Here is a 23,610-nt window from a genome sequence, read left to right as displayed (position 1 = left end):
CATGTTCTTTATATCACTGATGTATTGGCTGTTTTGTGGTGTACACCTAGAGAAATGAATCATATCATGCCAGCTTGTCACGATTATTGCTTTGCAAAGCATCAAAATTGATGATGTGCACCTGGTTTAATTGTTGGGGTCCTGAATTTCAGTCACCATTTTTTATTGCTAGCAAAATGTGTCTGTGACCAATCTACCCCCATGAAAACCTCAGACCCTGGGGCTCAAGTGGGTTTCCCTTGGCTTGGTCCTCCCACATTTGTTTCTGTAGTTTTCAGCCAGAGGAAAAGCCTGTCCTGTGTTGTCTTGGAAAGGAAGGACATCAGAGATCTGTACTGGACTTCACCAGACTCCATCAATGCCATATTCTTTTTCTGCTAGTTTTGGTCTGTATCTTTTATTGTAAAAAAAAAAAAAATCTTAGTGGTGACTATAAACTGCTATTAAGTTACAATTCCTACTAGTGAATCTGTGAACTTCAGATGGTATAGACCCCTGACACAGAGAGGACATTCAAAATTATTACTACAAACAGCTAGAACAAAGGCTTAAAAGCAGGAACATAACCTTGTATGATCAAGCAACAGCAAGAAAGCCAATATTTGTGGAATAAAGGACACAGGGGGAGAGCAACAGAAAATGAGATAAAGGAGTATTGGAGTATCCACATGATGAAGAGCTTTGTAGGCCATAGTGAGATGGGGAGCCACAGGAGGATTTTGAATAGAAGAGAGTAGTTAAATCTAACTTCAGTTTTGAAAGGATCACTGGAGTTACTGTTTTGAGAATGAACAGTAATGGGGGCAAGTGCAGAAGTGGGGGAACCCATTAGGAGATTATTATGATAATCCAGATGAAAAATGATGATGACCTAAACCAGGTAATATCAGTGGAGGTGGTAAAAAGTAGTCAGATTTTAGACTTTTCAAAATGGTTTTTATGTATCAAGTGTAATATTGGTGTGTGTAAAAGATTGTAGTTATCTGTGTTTGTGGGACCATACATAGATAAATGATTATTAACTGGACTTAGAATATTGTTTTGGCCTGGGGAATTAATAAAATCTGAGAATCCTGATGAAAAAATAATGTTCCCATTGCCCATGCTGCAGAAGGGCCTTTCTGAGGCCATTTAGCAAGTGACACACAGGATTGAACAGGGCTGTTGCCTCAGACAGTCTCTCCATGGTTAGGTCTATTCTTCCAGGCTGGGCACACCAGCATGGTGGAAAATTCCCTTTTTTCTCTTCATTCTCAAAGGAGGGAGGGCTGGAATAATTGTTAAATCCCCTAAAACTGTGTCTGCATACTGGGATAGGGTTGATTGTGCCTTTACTGACTCTAAACGTCATAGTGTTGGTGTGTGACCACTTGCCTCTGGTGTGGATGTTTTCCGTCACTTAGTACCACTAAAAAACATGGATTTAGGTCATATGCATTCTGAAATCGGCTTTTGGGTTGAGGTCCTCAGAAAGGAGTGGTCTGTGTTTGCCCTAATTTCTGATGTCTTAGTGTTTCTGTTGTTTTCCCTTTGTTTTGCCCCAATTATCCAAACCAATCCTCCATCAGCACACGCAGCAGTATATGGGAAGATGTAATCCCTTTTGGGGGCCAGAGATTATATTGCTAACTCACATGTAAAGGAGAAATCTTAACTGAATTATCTCTACTGCTTCTGTTCTAAAAATATCACTTCCTTTTTACCTAATGTGTACAGGAAATAGGTGGCTTTATTTCTGTGTAACAGATGCAAAAGCAACTCAGGTAAAGCAGTAAACCCCAGGTGTGAATGCATTTTGATGTACTTAGAATTGCCACAATTAGAAAGCTAACTCTCGATAGAAGACCCAGAGCTAATTATATCAGGAAGAGTCAGGAAATTGGTTTAACGAAGAGAATTTGTGACATTATCCCTGTGACAATTGGATTAGGAGATGTTTCTAGCTCTGATTTATAGAGTGTTTTTCTAAAAATCATTAGCAAAAATGTCAAACAAATTCTTGTTCTTAACCTTGAAAGAAAGCCACAGATTCTTTGGGGGATCTGAGTTCAGTGCACCAAATCAGGGAAATGTATTTTTCAAGTTGCCTGGATAACACGTTGCTTTGCCACCTGACCCATGACACAGTAGCTAACTGGAGCTGGAGAAGGCAGATTTTATTACACACTACTTGAACTGCTTCTAAGCATACATTTCTTTTTTCTGAAAATGGTATTGACTACTTTCTTAGTGTCTTTGGCAAACCTGTAACAGAATAAGAGAGGCTAGGTAACAGAAATTTATTTAGCTCATAGTCCTAGAGGCTGGGAAATTCAAGAATGAGGAACAGCATCTGATAAGGACTTAATTTGGGGGTCTTAAAATGATAGGTTGTATCACATGAGCAAAAGAGTGAGGGCATGAGGTAGTCAAACTAATTTTTTTTAAATATTTATTTTTTAGTTGTAGTTGGACACAATACCTTTATTTCACTTATTTATTTTTATGTGATGGTGAGGATCAAACCCAGGGTCTCGCACATGCAAGGCAAGCGCTCTACCACTGAGCCACAACCCCAGCCCCAGTCAAGCTAATTTTATAATAAACTCATTCTTGAGATAATGAACCTATCCCCATGATATTTTTTAAAATATGTTTTAGTTGTAGTTGGACACAATACCTTTATTTTATTTATTTTTATGTGGTGCTGAGGATTGAACCCAGTGCTTCGCACATGCTAGGTGAGCACTCTACTGATGAGCCACAACCCCAGCACCCCCAGTATTTTTTAGAAACAATTTTATATAAACAGATCCTTGTACAAACAAGAAACACATGTACAGAACTCTCAAATTACCAATGGTGGACCCTTGCCCCTCTTTTCTGGGCTAGGAAGAGAACAGAGAATGGGAAAAAATGATTTTATCATTCTCTCCACTGTTTCCACTTATGCAGTCAGTTTTTCAAGTAGAGTTTCTATTCCTTTGCTGATGTTTTTGCTTTTCTTCCAATGTGGAATTCAGACTTTTCATTCCAAATGTGACTTTGTTTACAAGTCCTTGGTCAGAAATGTCAGAAAGCTGGAAACAATAATGGCACCTCAGTTTACAATAGACCAGGACCTCAGGTTCTTTATACCAACGTGTTCTACTAGTATTTTGTAAAACATCATTCCATTTTTCTTTCATCTTTTTTTATATTGCTCTATTAACCACTTCAGGAGTAAATGTCCTGCAACATGAAACTCTCCATTGTAGCCACCAAGGTGTAGTTCTGCTGCTGAGAAACTGGTGATGGCATCCATGGCAGGTTGAATGTCTCCAGTGGCAGATCCCAGAAAGTTGGACATTGACATATAGGCAGACTTATCTAGCACCACCTCTTCAGCATGTTCTTGCAGGTAGCTTAACAAAGCTGGAGAAATGGATTCTAAGAGCTAATAATAGTGGATCTCTGTGTCTTTCTTACTATGAGCATTTCTGACTCCTTTTTGCAGAACTTCAATGATTTCTCAAAATGTATATGCAGGATCTCTGGGACTCAGTAAATGCATCAGGACCTTCCTCCAAATCTGTCATTTTCTATGTTCAGGAAGGAATTGATGTTTCTGAGATGATTGTATTGATGATATTAAGTTTGTGAAGCAGATCAATCAAATGCTGCCAGTAAAACCTAATGAGAGTATTGGCCATCAGCCACCTTTTCTACATAAGTCTTCATTATTTTCCTGTCCTTGGGTGTGTATGACCACTCCTATGCCGTCATGTGTGCCTTGTATGCCACACTTCACAGATGACTTCAATCAGTTCTGATCTGAGTTTTGGGGGTGCATAAATTTAAAAAAAATGTCCAAGAATACTTTATGGAACAATAAGTGCTTAATCACAGTGTCCTTTTGAGCCTTTGGAGTTAGAATCTGTTTCACTTCATCCATAATGAACTCTACTTTTTCTGACTATACATCTAATATTTTGTCCAGAGTTGGGAGATCTGCTGTCTTATAAAGCTGAAATGTGTTCCTGTAGAGCTCCTCCATCATCATGTTCCTCTGCTTCGAAATGGCTTTGTCATTGTATGTGTACTCCAGGATGGCAGAGGCTTCTGCATGCCACAGCATTTTCCTCATGTGGCTTTTAAAACATCTGATTACTATGCAATGTGTGGTTTACCCACATACGTGTGAAATTTCTTAACAATATTTCTGGAATATTTGGCTTTACTTAATTCAACCAAATCATCTCACAATTCTTCAAAGACCTGCTTTCTATTATACTGAAAGGAACATTGGATCACACAAGTTGAATCATGCACAAATGCAATAGTTTTAATTTTCCCTTGAATCAACTTATGCAAGTTAATCATCAACTTCACTCTTTTTTTTCCTTTGTCATAATCTTTTCTATATAAGATCTCACAAATCTTCTTTGCTCAAACAATGATATGGTGTTGGTTTTGTCACTGAATTGCTTGCTCTGCTTCAGTTCTTTCTTCTTTTTGAAGTCATCCTATTTTGGTTTCTTGGCTGCTGATTCATCATTTTCACTATCAGGCTAGAATTTTCTTGTTGAATTTACTTGCCTGTGGAATGTTTTCCTCAGTCCTTGGTCTCCTTGTTTCTTATTCTTGAACTGATTCACACCCTTTCCCCAGGTTTTACAGCACTTTTCTCAAAATTCCTAGATGTGATATTAGGTCCACCATCCTTTAAAACTTTTCTTGTGAATGTCTTTGAAGAATTAGAATCACACACATGGGACTGAGGCCACCACACCTAACTGATTCCTGACTCCATTTCCATGATATTAACATCAATCCATTCATGAATGTAGATCCTTCATGACCTTATCCTCTTTTAAAGGTCCCACCTCTCTACACTGTTGCATTGTCATTAAGTTTCCAATACATGAAGTTTAGGAGACCCATTCAAACCATAACTACTATGCTTAGAAAGCTTTTCATTTTATACCATATGAATGACTGTTTCTTGTTTGAGGCAGAGTTGCCTAACCTAGGCATTAATGATGTGTAGGGGCTCTCTAGGAAGGAAGAACCTTTTGAGTCCTATTACTTTTCAAATGTAAAGTGTGGGGTGTGGGGAGAAAGGGAGAGAGGTATATTTTTTTCATTCCTTTACTTAGAATGATGGTATCAAAGTGGATTAAACTTGAATTCTAGCCAGAGTGCTGACAAGAAGCTGTGCGACTTTCCAAAAAACAATGAACTTCTTAGAACCTTAGCTTTCTTAATTATAAAAACAGGGACTTTTTGTTGGTTTTTATTCATTCAAAAAATATATTCAGGGGGCTGGGGTTGTGGTTCAGTGGTAGAGCACTAGCGTAGCATGTGCGAGGCCCTGGGTTCGATCCTCAGCACCACATCAAAATAAATAAAATAAAGGTATGTGTCCAACTATAACTAAAATATAATATATGTGTGTGTATACATATATATATTCTGAGTAGCAACTATGTCTCAGCCACTATTGTAGGTAATTGGCATATGTTAGTAAACAGAATAGGCAATGTGGTTTACATTCTAATTGGGCATGTGAGGGCAAACAACAAACAGTTATCATAATAATAAGAAGACATTTATAGTTTGATACAAATTCTAAGAGGAAAAATAGCTAAGTGAGAAATTTTGGGAGTGCTTGCAAACATGAAAAGAGGAGAGGGTTGTGATTTTAGGTAATCTCTAAGGTGCTAACTAGCTATTACATATATGATTCAGTGGTGTTTAGTGATGATCATAGCAACTATATATTAAAATAGTGACCTACATAGAGACTTTAAAATCCATATTTTCTATTTTATCTTTTGGGCTTACAAATATGTCTTTTATACCCTTTGCTCTATTCTTAGTTTTTAAGGCTCTGTATGGTTTATTTTTTTTTCTCTCCTGTATTTTTTGAAGATTTCTCTGATCTCCCTTTTCTTCACTTCCCTTCATTTCTCTGGTCTCTGTTTATGTCTCTATTATTGAATTTCTCCTAGTCTACACCTCCTTTAGGCTGTGGGCAACTCCAGGGCACAAGTCAGGCCTGGAACAAAGTATTTTTCCTTTAGTATTTATTTATTTCATGAACAAATTTTTTGAGCCTCCAGGGTTAATATTCCACAACTTTATAATGGTTCCTAGGCTAGCATTAACACCTCAAACCTTCCAATGAATGAACAAAACAAGCAGTAGTCAATTGAGAATTACTTATTCCTGTATCTATACATCTTGCAAATTAAGTGTAAATATCTTAATATTAAGTGTCATTTGAAGATAAGAAATAAATTACTTGATAATCAATGATAATGCTTTATATTTCTTAGAGATCACTAAGAAACCAAGAGACTATTTTAGGAAGCCAAAAGACTCTGGGTGATTTCTAACATTTGTTCTTCTTTATTCACTTATCATTTTTAACATATCAAATATTTATGGAGCATTAAGAGCTGAGAATTGCCGGGCACAGTGGCACACACCTGTATTCCCAGCAGCTCTGGAGGCTGAGGTAGGAAAAACATGAGTTCAAAGGTAGCCTCAGGAATGTAGTAAAACTTTCTCTAAATAAAATATAAAAATTGGCTGGGGATGTGACTCAGCAGTTAAGCGCCACTGGGTTCAATCCCTGGTACAAAAAAAAAAAAAAAAAAAAAAAAAAAAAAAAGAAAAGAAAAGAATTCCTTTTCTCATAAAAAATACAACAGACAATAATTGTATTACTTTAAAAAATCTGCTAATGGAGAGTATCATAAATATTACTAATATATGATTACCATAGAAAAATACTACACTATTAGGAACATTAATACTATCTAACATTGGTCTTCCTTGAAGGATGTTATGGATCACTAATCATGTATTCAGTGTATGGGACATGCAATTCAATTTCAATGACTAGTCAAACAGTGGAATTATTAAATCTAATTCTTACCAATTACGTATTGTCTCATAATGTGCTGGTCTAATCTATTTATCTGCATGTACCTTGCAAACATCTACATAACAGACCTTAAACCTGGAAGACAATTCTATGTGGAAAAATACAAATGAACCACTATGATTGTTTGACAGGGCTGAAATATAAGCACATATGTGTGTGTGTGTGTGTGTATGTGTGTGTGTGTATATGTGTGTATATATGTGTGTGTATATATATGTGTGTGTATATGTGTGTATATATGTGTATATGTGTGTGTATATATGTATATGTGTGTATATATGTGTATATATATATTTGTTGGATAGATATGGAAAATATCAGAAACTTAGTATTTTTCCTTATAATCCAGTTGTCTTATAATATATTCAAGGTAAACATCAGGATGCCAAGTCATACAAATTCATGGTTATGAGGTAGACTACTTAGAGAAATGTTGGGGCATTAATGTGACTGTGAAACTCACAGGAGAATGAGCAAGCACCCTAGCATATGTATCTCTGGTATTAGGTTTTGCCCCAGAGTCAAAGGCCTGGTTGAATTGACATGTGGTGATTGAATGTGTTCAGGTTGCAGAGTCAGAAGGTTATGGAGTCAGGGTACTATAAAGGTCATTATGCATTTTACATAACATTGAATATAAGTTGTTTATATGAAGTTAAGCATGGTGATTAATAGCATGATGGTACATCCATTCATGAGGATTTATAGCAAATTCAATCCATCCATATTTATTGATTATCTAATATGTACCAGGTACTGAATATTCAGTGAGGAAGGAATCACTGTTCTGAGATCACTGTATCTGCTACATACCATGAACAACAAGGCAATACATATAAGCTTTTGAAATATATATAAATTCCAAACAACCTAGCCTGGGGTGGTAAAGAAAGGTGACAATTTAAGAGATAATGTTTGAATCATATTTTGAATAATGGAGTAGAAGTTGGGAATATATAAGGAAGGGGTTACAATTTTAGGTGGAATAACAATATATACAAATACACATAAAGTTTAAAAAGGGCCAGTTGTATCAATTGAGATAGGAATAGAGAGTACATAATAATGGTAAGAGATAAAGCTGAAAAGTAGCCTGGAGTAAGATTGTGAAGGAGCACATATACTAATTTAAAATTAGAATTTTATGTTCCTTGAGTGCTGACACCATAAAACTAGTTGCTATGACCAACAAGTTCCATAATGTACACTGATCCAAATTAAATATGGTAGGAATTTATTATTTGCTTACTTTCCAAAGTCATAGTTCTGATTGACAGGTGTCATTTTTCCAAGTGTTGATTTGGGCATCCCAATTTCTGTCTTCTTGATGTTCCATAATCTTTAACACAACATTTCTAATGTTGTGCTTTTCTGTTGGCAGAAGGGAGAAAAGGAAGAAAAATAACTTGTGGAAAGTTGTTTAGGATCTGGCCTGGAAATGACATATAGCATTTCTGCTCATATTCTATTAATGAGAATTCAGTCATAAGGCCATACTTAATTATAAGGAGAGTAGGAAATGGAGTCCATGTGTCCAGAAGAGCAGATGGATTTAATGGATAACTAGCCAGACTCTACAACTCTCTCATTGTGTTTCTAGGGTCTAGTACATTATAGACACTTGAGAAATATTTAATGAGTAAATAAATGAATAAGTTTTCTTTTGTTTTCCTGGAAGAGTAGTTGGATGATCTTATTCTTAATTATAAGTGAACCATTCTTTATGTAAGGATATAAAAATTCAGAAATGTGCAAAGACAACATTTAAGATAATTGATGGTTGTGGAACCGTTTGACAAGTATTGCCAGTTACTGGTCATATAAAAAGGCTGTTCCAATAATCTAAATAAAATAATATTTAAGCCAGACCAGTAGGAATGGATGTAAGAAAGGCTGGATATGAGGCAAATCCCCTAGGGAGCATTAAAAGTTCTTGATGGTGAATTTATTGTGTGAGGTTGGAAAAAAAGAGTAAAAGATGATTCTAAGGGGTTGAGTTCAGTAATGGTATGAAGAATTAATCAATTTTCTATTGTCAAAATCAGTTGCAATGTATTTAGTAGCTTAAGAAATTATCAATTTTTTGTTATCACTATTATTGGTTTCAGAAGTTTAAGTAGTCTCAAGTAAGCATCCTGCTCAGGGTATTACAGGCAAAATCAAGGTTGTGGTTGGTCTGAGACATTTTGCCCCTCTTGAGGCTTTTGGGTGGAAATAGCCTCCTCTCTCATTCATGTTGTTGGCAGAATTCAGTTCTGTATTATGGTTTCCATGTGACTCCCCACATCTTCCAGAAAGCAATAGGTGATTGAGTCCTCTTAAGGCTTTGAATATCTAAATGAATTCTTCTGCTACAGTGTTCTGCTTCTTGTTCTGCTTTTAAGGGTTTATGATATTACATTGGGCCCACCCAGATAATCCAGCGTAATCTCCCTATCTTGAGTTCATCTGAAAGATCCCCTTTTCTATATAATATAACATATACACAAATGTGACATCAGTGGGTGAATATCATGGAGGCCAAAATTCTGCTTACCACATATAAAGTTCTCAGAAAACCATGCGCTGGCTAATTTACCAGCTAATCCAGTCTCTTTGAAGTATCCTCTCCTGTTCTGCAAAAGCTGGAACCTCTATTGAAGCTTAAGTTCTGGATGTAATTCAGATCTTGCTGATCAGATGTACTTACATGGAACTTAACTGAAGTAAGAAGGAGAGAGGCAGTATGTGAGACATTCTTTTGACTGGCAAGAATTGGAGAAATGCAGGCATAGTTCTAGAACCAACAGATGTAGTAGTGACTTCTTGATTTACCAGGTAGCTGTAACTTCAACCAATACATCAAATACTTCTTGATTGCTTTTAAGATAGAGAAATCATCCACTGAATATCTTATATAGTCCTGGCAATTTTCAATGGTTACCTTATTTAATGGAAGTGGGACTATCATTCTGACATCTGAAGAAAAGAAAAATCATTCATTAAGGGGATTATTATGGCCATACTGTAATAAGAGTGGAGAATCAACTTCAAAATTCTCCCCTTTGTATGACAGCCTCTTTTTCCTCATCCCCTCCTCCTCTAAATCTAAAAAAGATTAGAATCATTTTTTAAACATTTGTAATTTATAGCTATATTCTGGATTCTGACCTTGAACTTTTATAAAACTTAGCTATTTTAAAAGAGCTTTCTCATCCACATATTCTTTTGATATCAGAAGATATAACTGGGAACCTTTGGAAATTATGAAAGATGGGGGAAGGGAGGCGAGACCATTCTCATGGGAAGTGGTCAGTGATAACCAACACTGAAACCTGTAATATCTGTTTAAATGGACATTAGAGACAGCCTTACCTTTCTCCTCCATGTCTACATGGAGTGACCTCCCAGAGATCATGTCAGTACAGGAAGGCTGCTCCAGAAGCATACAATGAATGTGGTTTTCATAGACACAGCTGGACCTGCTGCCACAGGAGATAAATGAGATGCTCTGTTAGGTCAGCCAGAAAAGACGATGAACTGGGCTGTCACATTTATATAGTGACAGATGCCTGTGTTCATATAATGTGAAAATCTCTGGGGCTAGAAGAGGTAGAAAATGCCACATTTTCATAATTTTCTTAAAAATGCAAAGCATGTTGCAGAATTATCATTTAAAAGTTGCTGCCTTGTGAAAGTACAGAATAACTTCTTTTAGGAAAAAGAAAACCTGGGTAGGAATAGAAGCTTTTTTCACTTACACTTGGTAAAGGTAAAAGCTGCCCTAGCATGGGCCCATGTGCCTAATGTGGGATGTGGCCTGGGGGATGGATGTGGTAGGAATAAGTACCAGGCTTAGGGAGAGAAGGATGTATCATGCAACTAAATCTAGGATGGGAGCTCTTGAAAGAACAGCATCTGCCTTTCTCATTGATAATAAATTAACAACAATTAGATAGTCACCTGCCCTGTTATAGGCACTCAATACATATTTTTAGACTGGATATTATAGTTACTGATGCTAGATTGTATGAAGCAGGTGTCAACAAACCACAACTCATGGGCCAAATCCATATTACCACCTGTTTTTGTGAATACCATTTTACTGACACACAGCCATGCTTATTCATTTCTGTATTGTCTGTGACTACTTTTGTACTGCAATGGCAGAGCTGAGTAGTTGTGACAGAGATTATATGGCCAACAAAGCTGAAAATATTTACATTTTAGCTCTTTATAGAAAAAAGTTTCTGACCCTTGATGTGAAGCATCATTCAAATAAAGCTACCTAATTGAAAATGGAAAAGGATTCACCACTTTTTTTTGAGAAGAAATTTCCCTTCAGCTACCAGCAAATTTTATCACTCCTGTTTGAAGAAAAAAATCCTCAGAAAATTTTCTACATTCTCTGCAATTCCTCTCCTAGTATTTTCTTTTAAATTCTATTCACTCAAGCTTCTATCCACATTGAAATTGTTCTTTTTATGATCACCAGGGTTGTTAAATCTATGGTCAAAATTTTAGGCTCATTATTTGATTGCATAGCAGTATGTGACATGGTTTGGTTGGGCATACTTAAAACCTTTCCTGGTATTCTCTTCTGCCTCACTACATTTTTTTAGCTTTAATGGTTGCTTCTTTTCAGTACCTTGCTAGTCCCTCCTCATCTTCCTAACTTCTTGATGCTGGGTACCCCAGGTTTAGTTCTTAGCCTTCTCCTATCTATCTAAATCTCCTTGGTGATGCCATCTAGGTTTATATGGCCTGGGGGCTGGATTATTAAATGATTATTAAATCATAATTTCCAAATTCTCTATCCAGCCCAGATCTCTCCTCTGACCCATATGTCCAATTTGGAATTTATTTAACAATATTTAAACATTTTCAATTTAACTTCTCCCAACAGCCTGATAATTCCTCCTCGTTCCTGCTCCTCCTGTGGTCATCCCCATCTCTGTTAATGGAAACTTGACTTTTTCATTTGCTAAGGCTAAAAATTTTGAATTATCCTTAATATGTTTTTCACACTTAATATCAAATCCATTAAAATTGTGTTGGATTTATTTAAAATTATGTCTAGAGTCCATCCATTCTTATCACCTCTTTTGCCAAAGTTGTAATTCAAGTGTTGTGGTTGCCATGTGTCCCCAAAGTTCATGTGTTGGGAAAACTTAATCCCCAGTGTCACAGTGTTGAGAGGTAGAAACTTTAATAAGTGATTATATCAGAAGGGAATTAAGTCATTTTTGTAGAAATGGGTTCATTATCTTGCGAGTGAGTTTAGTATAAAAACAAACAGTCCTCTTCCTCTCAACCATTTGATGCCTTTCTCTTTGTTATGATACAGTAAGAAGGCCCTTGATAGATATTAACACTTGATCTTGGACTTTCCATCTTCAAGAATCATGAGTGAAATAAATTTATTTTCTTGATATAGTACTAAGTCTCTAGTATTCTGTTACAACAATACAAAATGTCTTTAGGCACCAAACAATTGTCATCTCTTGAATTAATTAAATAGCCTTTGACTCTTCTCCCAGCTTTTCCCCCTTCAGGTCCTCAATCCATTCTTAACATCACATAATATTCCTATTAATATTTGATTCAAATCATATAGTTCCTCTGCTTGAAACTCTCCAATGGTATAATCACATCAAAAAATAAAAGTCAAAGTCATAAAAATGGGCTACATGAACCTATCTGATCTGGCCCCATTTTCTCTGTATTCTTAAATGCTATCACCTTGTCAGTCACAAAAATGTGCTTCTGAGTTTCTGCCGATAGAAGAACTGAAACCTCCTTCTGTTGTGCTTGGAAATCTATCACTGAGTTTATGCCAAGGCCATGCTTCCCCCTGGATCTCCCCAACCAATGACTATGCATGGCCATAATAATAAGGCAGGCCTATGCCTGGAAGATTCAGGATTACTCTGATAAGAGGCTCAAGACTCCCCATGGGTCTGGTCAGAACTTTCCTAGCACAGTGTGCTGTCTCTGAGTCCTCTTATTTCACTCGCCTTCATTTCCCTTTTCATAGAGATCAGAGCTGCATCAGAATCTGAGGCTTTCCCTACTTCTTCCAGCTCTTTCTTTCTATTCCCTTACAGGTGTTTCCACTGTCAAACAAGTTGTGAACTTCTTTCAAAACTATGTAAAATTATGGCATATCATTTTTTATTTTCATGAGTCATTGAGTTTAATTTGATATTTGTCAGACATTTATAATGATATGGACACTAGATTCCAGAATTTATTTTTCACACTGAAGTGTACTGAGTAAAAGGTATGAATGTATCATATTGGGCCCCAAACAAATGAACCCTACCATTTTGACAAACAACTCTATTACATGAATCTCTCTCAAATACAAAAATACAAAATGGTTGCTTTAACTTATGTTTTTGTGAAACTTATAATAAGCAGAACAACCCTCAATTTAACAATCTGGATTTGAATAATTACTGTCTATGACTGCAAATGAAGTGTCAAAATGGAAACTGATGTTGAATTATATTCAATATACAAAATCAAAATAATAAATTTGGCTCTTTTTGAAGAACCATTTGATAAGGATTGATAACCACAATTTGATAACCACAGAGGAATGTGAATTTTCACCACAATCTGACTAAACATGCAAGAGTATTGAGTATGGTTTTTAAAAATGATTTTTTCTATTAAAAAATGAACATTTATATCGCCTGAGGACCCATTCATTGACTTTCAGCAAAGTAAACTTTCTGCAAGAAGGGAGTCTGAGTTCTTGTTAAATATTATTTATAAGTTAACTTCAAAACAGTAATTATCTACTATTGTTTTTTTTCTAGTTTCTGGATCAATTAAAAAATATTCTAGATTGGCAAAGCAGGCTTTTAAAACAGCAAATAAAAAAACCAAAATTGTTAACTTATACAACTATTCATCTTTACAAATTAAGACTTTCTTTTTTTAATTTGTTCTAATCAGTTATACATGACAGCAGACTGCATTTCAATTCATTGTACACAAATGGAGCACAACTTTTCATTTCTCTGGCTATACATGATGTAGGGTCACACCATTCGTGTAATCATATATGTACCTAGGGTAATGATGTCCATCTCATTCCACCATCTTTCCCATCCCCTCCCCTCACTCCCTTCCACCCAATCCAAATTTCCTCCATTCCTCCCTTCCCTTGCCCTCCCCCTCATGGATCAGCATTCACATATCAGAGAAAACATTTGGCCTTTGGATTTTGGGGATTGGTTTATTTGGCTTAGCTTGATACTCTCCAACTCCATTAATTTACCTGCAAATGCCATAATTTTATTCTCTTTTAATGCTGAATAATATACCATTGTGTGTGTGTGTGTGTGTGTGTGTGTGTGTGTGTGTGTGTGTATATATATATATATATATATATATATATATATATATATATATCACATTTTCTTTATCCATTCATCTATTGAAGGGCATCTAGGTTGGTTCCACAGTTTAACTATTGTGAATTGAGTTTCTATGTGGCTGCTTTACTATAGTATGCTGATTTTAAGCCTTTTGGGTATAGACTGAGGCATGGGATAGCTGGGTCAAATAGTGGTTCCATTTCAAGTTTTCTAAGGAATCTCCATACTGCTTTCCAGAGTGGTTGCACCAATTTGTAGTCTCACCAGCAATGTATGAGTGAGCCTTTTCCCCCACATCCTTGCCAACATTTATTTGTTGCTTGTTTTCTTGATAATTGCCATTTTGACTGGAGTAAGATGGAATATTAGTTTTGATTTGTATTTCTCTAGTTACTAGAGATGTTGACCTTTTTATATATTTGTTGATAGATTGTATATCTTTTTGACGAGTATCTGTTCAGTTCCTTAGCCCATTTATTGATTGGGTTGTTTGTTTTCAGTGTTAAGTTTTTTTTGAGTTCTTTGTATATCCTGGAGATTAGTGCTCTACCTGATGTGTATGGTTTCTCAAAATTTACAACAAAATAAACTGGATGTTAAGATTTATATAGCTGGCATTCAATCATAATTTTACTTTTCCATTTCTGTTGAAAAGGCATTTTTATTTTAACGTTAAATGAATTCTATTTTATATTGTAAAATATAATGCCATTTTCCTTCATTATTGTAGCCTTGCTGTCATATTTAGAATCCTTTCATCCCAACATTATATAAAAATTCACTCATATTTACATTTAGTACTTTTACTGACTTCAGTTTTTACATTTGAGGAAAAACACTTATTTTGAATATGTTTCATAACTGATATTGAATTCTCTGCATATTTCAGTCATGATTATGTAAAATTTGCCTATACATGGAAAATAAAAGTACTGTAGTTGTTGGGATTATGGGAAGATTTCATATTTATTAAAATACTTTCACAATGTGCTTGTGTTTTTCCTAAGGAAGGAGAAAAACATAAGAATGTAGTAGGTCCAGGCTCAAGTTCCAGTTTTTCCCTTTCCTTTCTGCATAACCTATGGAAAGTCTCCTCTCAATCTCCTTACCCAGGGAGTTGAAGGCATTTGGCCAAATGATTTCTAAAGTCTCTGATAGCTCCAACATTCTTAAACTGTACAATTTGACTGAACCATGTTAATACCTTGTCAATTCAGGTCAAAACGAAAATCATTTTGTAGTAGTTATATGTGGATTTTTAAAATATCTTTTGAATATTTTGACAAGGAACTGATATCTCTTGTTGTCTTTATACAAGCTGCTATAACAAAATACCATAGACTGAGATTGAGTGGCTTATTTTATTAGTCAGGGTTCTCCAAATAAATAGAACCAATGGTGTATATGTGTGTGTATGTGTGTGTGTGTGGAGAGAGAGAGAGAGAGAGAGAGAGAGAGAGAGAGAGAGAGAGAGAGAGAGAGAGATTTGTTACAGGAATTGGTTGGTATTATTATAGAGACTGAGATGTCTTACTATCTTCTGTCTGCAAGCCAGGGACCCAGGAAAGCTAATGGTGCAATTTGGTCTGAGTTCAAAAGCTTCAGAACCAGAGTATCTTATTATGTAATTTCCAATATGATTCCAAAGGCCTGAGAACTGTCATCTGGGGTAAACTGATATGTCAGAGTTGAAAGGCCTGAGCAGCAGCAGCTCTGACATCCAAAAGGAGGAGCAGATGAATGTTACATATCAGGAAAAGGGGCAGAGAATTTCCCCTTCCTCTATAGTTGTATTTTATTTGGGAACTCAACAGATTGGATAATGCCCACCCACATTGGTCAGGGTGGATCTTCTTAGTGTACTGATTGAGATGGTAATCTTTCCAAGAAACACCTTTGAGACACCCCAAAATCATGTTTTACTAGGTATCAGGCATTTCTTAGCCTTATCATGTTGATACACAAAATTTATCATCATACTTATGAAAAATACAAATATACTTCTCACCGTTTTAGAGGCTGTAAAATCTAAAATCAAGGTACCAAAAGATTTGGAGTCTGGTGATATCCTGCTTCCTGGTTCATAATTCACTGTGTCTTGATATTATGGAAATAGCCAAGGAGATGTCTGGGGTTTCTTTTATAGGAATACTGATTCCACCCATGAGGACTCTACCCACACTATCTGATTACCTCCCAAAGCCCTACCTCCTAATACCAATACTTGAGATTAGGATTTCAACATGTGAATTGTAGAGGGTACAAACATGCATACAATATCTCCAATCTTGCTTCTAAAGCAAGACTGACATTAGAAGATAGACATTAGAAAATGTGATAGCAATGAGGACAATTGGTTATTTGACCAGTTTTAGGAACATTAACCATGTGCAGAATTCATATATTTGCTACAATTTGTAGAATGGGCTCTAGAGAAATGTCTGAGCAAGCATAGGAACTAAAGTATACACCATACTGCCCTCTCCTCCTCATTCTTTCCCCAAGCAATGATTCAAGGCCTAGATATGAAGAGTCCATTATATTTGTTCAAAGTACATTACTTTTAAGTGCATCTGCTTCTCACCTGTAACTTGCCACTATATCTTCTTACCTCTTCAGTTAAAGAGTACAAAATTGAAGTTGTTGAAAACACCACAGTGCCCTTACAGTAACTGAATTTTCTGCTCTGAGTTGGAAACATAGAGCAGTATTAAATGGAACATGCCAAGATGCTAAGGCAGCATGAGGGACACCATCTGTCACAATATTTTTCTAGTTAATTTAAGTAAGCAAAAGATTAAAAATATGTTTTCTTAGTCCTTGCATCTTCACAGAGGAAATCTATTAAAGTGGGATCTGTGATGTCTGCCATTCCCCTATCTTTCTCCCCAAGTTACCAGCCTTTAATAGAGATTATGAATCATTTGGGAAGAGAAGGGGGGTTGTAGGAAGGAAGATATCAGAAAAATGATAGAATTCTTTGTTGACTGGTGCTGTAACAAATTACAATGAGCATAGTGTCTTATATAGCACAGATTTTCATTACAGTTCCATAGGTTAGAAAGCTGAAATGGGTCTTACTGGGCTAAATTTAAGGTGTCTACAGTGCTAAATTCTTTTTTGGAAACTCTAGCCTCTAAATTTTCTAATGGATTTAAAATAGTGATTCCGTCTTTTCCAGCTTCCAGAGGCCACCCACATTTCCTTGGCTTGTGGTCCATTCCTCCATTTTCAAAGCTAGGAATTCTGCCTCTCTGACAGGGCATTATTTAAGTATATAATTAGTGTCAAGTAAGGACAGAATAGAATTTAATATGTTTAAATGAACTCTAGTGCTAAGATCATACATTTATTAAGCTCAGCAAAACATATATTTCAGGCCCGTTTCAAAAGTTAATGACCAGTTTAACATTCCTTTTAAATAATATTATCTCTCCCACAACTTGTTTACCACCATAAAATTGATGGTTGTTTTTGTGTTACGTCAAACATGCATTTGTAGAATGGGTGAATTTTTTTTTCATCATTACAAAAGTAACACATTTATTATAGAAGTTTTTGGGAAATGTACACAAGCAAAATGAAAAAGTTAAAAATCATCATTAACCCAACATGGAGAAATAATTACTGGTAACATTTTTCTATACATGGGAATAATTTTTATGTCCTACTTCAAAAACTGTCCAAACCTGTTTAAAACCTGGGAATTGTTTCATATTTTTATGGTTTGGAAATGAGATATCCTTTATAAAAGCTTTTGCAGAAATGCATGAATGTTCAGAATTAAAATGATTAGATTATGAGAGATGTAACATAATTAGTGGATTAATCCAATTTATGGATCAGTAATTTGAGAGGATTACTGTATTGCATGGTAACTGTAGGCAGGTAGGATATGGCTAGAGGAACTAGGTCACTGGGGACATGCCTTTGGGAGGTATAGATCCTATCTCTGGCTCCTTATGCTCTCTACTTCCTGCTTGCCACGAACTGAGAAGCCTTCCTCTACCATGCCCTTCTGCCACAATGTTCTGCCTCACCTCAGGTCCAGAATTATGGAGTTGGCCAACCATTGACTGAACCTCTGAAACCATGAGTCCAAAATAAACTTTTCCTCCTCCAAGTTGTTCTTGTCGGTTGTTTTGGTCACAGTGACAAAAAGCTGACTAACACATGTCATTACATATTCCTCTGCATTATAAGTGCATAGCTGTATATCATTCTATTATTAGAATGCATAAGAATTTATTTCCCCAAGGATAGACATTACCTTGTTTTGATTTTTTTCCCCTATGAAAAATAATCATGTGCTGTGCAAATATCTCATTATTTTAATCAGGGTAAACTTTTGAAAGAAGAGCTCCACATTTAAAAATCAAGTGTGATTTAAATGCTGTTAAAACATCTTGCCAACCTATAACTGGAATAAGACTTAAAATCAAAGACCAAAATTTTATGCTGCCGTGACCTTTGGACATATTCAGGATGGCTTCATATAGAATAACCACAAGTTCCGAACCTTCCCCACTGTGTTCCTGTAGGTGAGTTTTTCCATCCAAACAATCTTCTTTATCAACCAAGCCAATCAGTTTCTGCCTATCTCTTATTAATTTGTTGCAATTCCCTGGAAGTTCACAGAATTATCTAGACAAACCAATCACACTCTCCCATAGTAACCAGGGAGCATTCTTCCCTCTTGATAATATAAATCCTCCTTCCCACAGTGACTAGCATGTGTGACCCAGCATGGTATGCAGTGTCCTCCACTGAGATGTTAGTATATGACTAATAAATTACTGGTGATCCCATCTGTGCAATTTCATGTATCATGCATTTGCCCATCTCCATACCCTAGAGTGAGTATCTGTTTCTCATCAGTGGGTGAAGAGGAGGCATTTGAAACAACAAGTCTTGAGAAAAATTTGGTTTATTTTATGGTTGTTTTGAAGCATTTGGGATCATGAGTTCTACACAAATGTTAGAAAAGTTAGAAAATATATACTTCCAGAAAAAAGAAGCTGCTGTCCAAACACACACATTTTGGATGCAATTTCAGGGGATTCAAGGGATCCTCTTAATGATATAGAGATGATTTTATGAACTTTTTTGCAACATAAAAATGCTGAATATCATTATTTGACCAGTTTTAAAATAAGTCATTTTGGCTTCCTTTCCATGTGAAATGTACAAAACTTAAAGATTCTGTTAAGATGAATGTTTTATTTTATTTTTTTTATTTTTTGGTAAATAACACTGAAAAAAAGATGGAGTGTGATGACACGCACTACAATTTCTGTATGTCTCGTTCATGTCAGGGCCCATGTCAGGCGCTGTGTAAGTAATATCTTATTTAATCTTGCAAGCTTATAAGGATGATGAATATAGATTACCTACTACATAATAGGTGTTGCATTAAGAGGCTATGGAGTGCAGTAGAATTTTCATTTTTGCAATTGAGAGACCTGGATTTGAATATTGATTTTTCTGCAAATTAATATTAGATGATTTACATAACCTCTCCCTGTTTCAGTTTTCTCATCAGTAAAGTGGAAATAACAACAATAATAAGAGTTCTTTTTCATAGTTTATGCATATTAAAATTAATTACTGATAAGCTTCAGTAAGTTTTCAATATCACCATTTCTCCTTGCAGATGTCAAAACTGATCCAGAGAAATCTCCTCCCTGAATGTCACATAGCTAGTAATTTATCAAGGTCATAAAATTTATATCAATATCTGACTCAAGTTAAAGATGATACTATAAAAATTATGATTAGTTCATTTTTGAGAATGTGAACAGTTTTATGAAATGTCTTAGCATACCAACATCCATCAACAAAATGAAAGCTTGGGACTGGGGACTAGAGACACCACATTTGAGGTACAGCTGTAACTGTAACATCTTGTGAATTCTCAGGGAGCAGAGATTCAATAGGAAACCATTTAGGAAATCTAAGCTGACAACTTATTCTCTTCTTCTATAGTGTTATCCCATAGAGGGTTCCTCTGCAGTGACATAATTGCATACTTATGGATATCTTCTGTATTTCAGACACAAATTTTGCTTATGTTTTCTCATTTGAGTCCTTTTACTAAAGAGGTATACTTACCCCATTTTATATGTGATGAAATTGAGGATCTGAGTAGTTAGAGTTACTGAAAACCAGCAAAATCTGGAATGCAACCTAGGACTGGCTGGAGAATAAGGTGAATTCATAATAACAGCTATTGTAATTATCAAGTGTTGAGTGCTTATTACATACTAAGCATTATGCTGAGCATTTTATGTATGGCATCTCATGTTATCCTCACCTGATGCAGAGGATATGGCTATTACTGTCAGCCCCTTAACAAAGCACAAATGAAGGTTCAAAGAAACAATGTAAATTGTTCAGCCAAGATCACACAACTAAGGAAGCAGTTGAGCTCATTTTCAAACTCGCAGATTCTTACCCCCCAAATTTAGTATGGGTGAGGACAGAGATGATTTGAACTTCAAGAGGAGGAAAATTTGTTTAATAATATCAAGTCGATTTTTCTATTGCACAAGTGATCTTATTTCAAGCAATTCAAATTTCTGTCACTAACAAAAGTAAATGTCTCTTATAAATAAAACCAAGGACAATTTACTATTTTACCTATTTTTGCTAGAAAAATGCTATAGAAATAATTGGCTAAATATGTTTTTGGTTAATTTTTAATGTTATATGAAATATAGTTCATGCAGAAACATATCTGAGTACACTGAGTCATGGATAATTATAAATAGACCACCTGTGTAACCAGCAATTGCAAAATTTAAAAAGAACACCATCAGCACTGTGAAGCCCCTAAGAGACCTTTCTAGTCATGTTCCTCTTTTGTCTTTGTACCCACTATTTTGACTTTGCAAAATTCCTGCACATATCTTTTGCCCATTTTTACTCACTTATATTTGGGAACATTATATATTTTAGATATGAATACCTTTCTGGCTATATGTGTTGAAAATATCTTTATACATTTTATAACTTGTCTAATGTGTATTTTGTTGGAGTTTTAAAATTCAAGGTAGGTTTTATTTTATTTTTATAAAAGTCATGGAACTTTGATGTAAGTTAAACCTGAAAGAATGATCATTTATTCTTGATGCCTTTTGTGTCTGATTTAAAGACCTTTCCATATGTGTTGTTCTTTTATATTATTCTGGGAAATATTTGTTTGCCTTTTTACACTTAGATCTATAGCTGCTTGGAGGTCACTATACAGGGTAAGGTAGAAGTTCAGCTTCACTTTTATTTTTTCATAGGGATACTCAGTTGTTTCAGTGATATTCACTGGAGATTATCCTTTCCCCACCTTTGCAGCAAATTGTTAGTGTTTTTGTGTGTGTGTATGTGTGCTTATTCATGGACTCCATTTTCTCCCTCCCATTGTTCTCCTTATCTATATAAACACCACTTATTTTCATTACTAATATTTAAATAACACTTTATATTTAGTGGAGCAAGACCTTTCACCTTGTTTTTATTCAAGGTGTCTTGGCTTTTATTACTTTGGCAGATTTCCATATAACTTTTAGAATCAGCTTGTCAATTTCACATATACACACAAAATCTGAATGATAAAATGAATTGTACAAACAAGGCTACTTGCTTACATGAACAGTTTAACTCTGATCACTTTTTATTTATTTATTTTTATTAATTTTTTATTATATATTATAGTGGAATGTATTACAATTCATATTACACATATGCCATAATTATATTCCCTTTTACTGCTGAGTAATATTCCATTGTGTATTTGTGCCACATTTTTTATCCATTCATCTACTGAAGGGCATCTAGATTGGTTCCACAGTTTAGTTATTGTGAATTGTGCTGCTATAAACATTGATGTGGCTGTGTCCCTGTAGTATGCTGTTTTTAAGTCCTTTGGGTATAGACCAAGGAGTGGGATAGCTGGGTCAAATGGTAGTTCCATTCCCAATTTTCCAAGTAATCTCCATACTGCTTTCCATATTGGCTGCATCAATTTGCAGTCCCACCAACAGTGTATGAGTGTCTAGTCACTTTTTAATTGTATGGGTTAAAAACCAAACTACTGGTTTGAGATAGTTGTGTTGAAAATTTGAAAGTAAGGACATTGTAATGGAAATCATATTATGAGATTTGTTCACCTTGGAAAAACATCCTATGATTGATGTTGAGTGACTATTTCCTTATATAAATTATTAAACTTAATTTTTCAGTGGACAAAGAACACTGATTTTTCTGTAAAGGGAATCTGGTCAAATCTAAGAGGTCTGCTCTGTGCTAGGTTTACTCTGACCTGACATATATGATGTGCATTTTCACTGCTCAGAATTGGTGTAAGTTTTTCAGTGAGATGGTCATTAAAAATGGCTTGAGGGGGACTGGGGTTGTGCTCAGTGGGAGAGCACTTGACTAGCATGTGTGAGATACTGTATTTGATTCTCAGCACCACATATAAATAAATGAATAAAATAAAAGTCCATCAACATCTAATTTTTTTTTAATTAGCTTGAGGGGATGGGGATCTAGCTCAGTTGAAAGAGTGCTTGCCTCGCATGTACAAGGCCCTGGGTTCAATCTCCAGCACCACACACAAAAGAAAAATTGTTTCAGAGGTAAAGAAAATCTGAAGACTGTAATTAGATATCCAGTAGTTAATTATGTAGTAATTGTGGGGGACACAGTGGTAAGAAAAAGAGCTACAGACAATTCCAGGTAAGAGAGTTTTCATTAATAGCCACATTTAATTTGTGAGTGTGATTACATAGTACATGTTATCTATATGATTTACTATTACAAGAAATTTTCAGAAATAGTACTATTCTAATTTTCCAAGACTATATTCTAATGGAGTGTGAACCAGGGATTTCAGAGTTGAAGAGGTGAGGAAACTGAACCTCAGGAAGTGATGTACAGTCTGCATCTCTTCTGGACACAACTCACTTTTCTCTGTGTGAGATAAGGTGAAGGGAATCAGATACTGTCTAGTCTTGTCATCTTACTGTAAGTTTCAAAAATAATCAGCTTAGAAGTATCAGGGTAAAAGGTTCTAGGATAGGAAGAGTCTTCAAGACTTTTAACATTAATGAGTGAGTCAACCCTGAGTTGTGGAGTGACCTTTTTCCATCCAAGAGCAAGATCACTATTACAGGATGCTCAGTTTTGAATGTTAATATTGGAATGTTATTTTTTCTATTTATTTGATTTTATATGTCCATTTTTAAATTTGTTCTAGTTAGTTATACATGACAGTAGAATGCATTTTGATACATCACACATAAATGGAGTATAACTTCTCATTCTTCTGGT

The 23,610-nt window shown here is 35.4% G+C and overlaps 1 pseudogene; it reads right to left on the bottom strand.

Annotated features, from left to right (window-relative positions):
* Positions 1-2,926: 2,926 nt before the first annotated feature.
* LOC114082990 (pumilio homolog 3 pseudogene) lies at positions 2,927-10,280 on the bottom strand (annotated as a pseudogene).
* Positions 10,281-23,610: the final 13,330 nt, after the last annotated feature.

This window comes from Marmota flaviventris, chromosome X (assembly GCF_047511675.1).
Source record: "Marmota flaviventris isolate mMarFla1 chromosome X, mMarFla1.hap1, whole genome shotgun sequence".
NCBI classification, from domain to species: domain Eukaryota; kingdom Metazoa; phylum Chordata; class Mammalia; order Rodentia; family Sciuridae; genus Marmota; species Marmota flaviventris.
This window is presented reverse-complemented; position numbering and strand designations above follow the sequence as displayed.